Source organism: Cebus imitator, unplaced genomic scaffold, assembly GCF_001604975.1.
Source record: "Cebus imitator isolate Cc_AM_T3 unplaced genomic scaffold, Cebus_imitator-1.0 Scaffold462, whole genome shotgun sequence".
Taxonomy (NCBI): domain Eukaryota; kingdom Metazoa; phylum Chordata; class Mammalia; order Primates; family Cebidae; genus Cebus; species Cebus imitator.
In genome coordinates this window covers 275,193-276,068 of record NW_016107777.1, presented here as the reverse complement: position 1 = coordinate 276,068, position 876 = coordinate 275,193, and positions in this window count along the sequence as shown.

The following is an 876-nucleotide window of genomic DNA, read 5'->3' as shown; positions in this document are numbered from 1 at the left end:
TCACCGCAATCTCCGCCTCCTGGGTTCACGCAATTCTGCTGCCTCAGCCTCCTGAGTAGCTGGGATTACAGGCACGCACCACCATGCCCAGCTAATTTTTTGTAGTTTTAGTAGAGACAGGGTTTCACCGTGTTGACCAGGATGGTCTCGATCTCTTGAACTCGTGATCCACCCGCCTCGGCCTCCCAGAGTGCTGGGATTACAGGCTTGAGCCAGCACGCCCGGCCGTATTTCTACAATTAACACTAATCTAGAGTGAAGGGCACCGATCAGCTCTGGAATGTGGAAACTTCAGGTCAAAATTAAACATCTTAAAATTCTTTTTTACATAAATAAAGTTTAGGCTGTATGTGGTGGCTCACGCCTGTAATCCAAGCACTTTGGAGGACAAGGCGGGCGGATCACCTGAGGTTGGGAGTTTAAGACCAGCCTGACCAACATGGTGAAACCTCATCTTAAAAAAAAAAAAAAAAAAAAAAAAAATATATAAAAAAAAAAAAAAAAAAAAAAAAAAAAAAAAAAAAAAAAAAAAAAAAAAAAAAGGTTTAAAAAAATAACAGATCTGAAAGCATAAGTTACCAAAAACCATTCCACAATCAATCAATAAATATATCTTACATGGTGTATTAAGAAATTGTGTATTGAAGTTATGCTCACCCAGAAAGACCAGATTTCTGTAGTTCTCTAACATCACATTCCTATATAAATTCTGTTGTGCAGTGTCTAGGCATTGCCACTCCTCCAGACAGAATTCTATGGCCACATCCCTAAATGTCAACACTCCCTGAAAAACACACAAACACACACACAGACACACACATATTTACCAAGTGGCCAGGAGCAGAATTTTTAATTTTTAATTTTTTTAATTTTTTA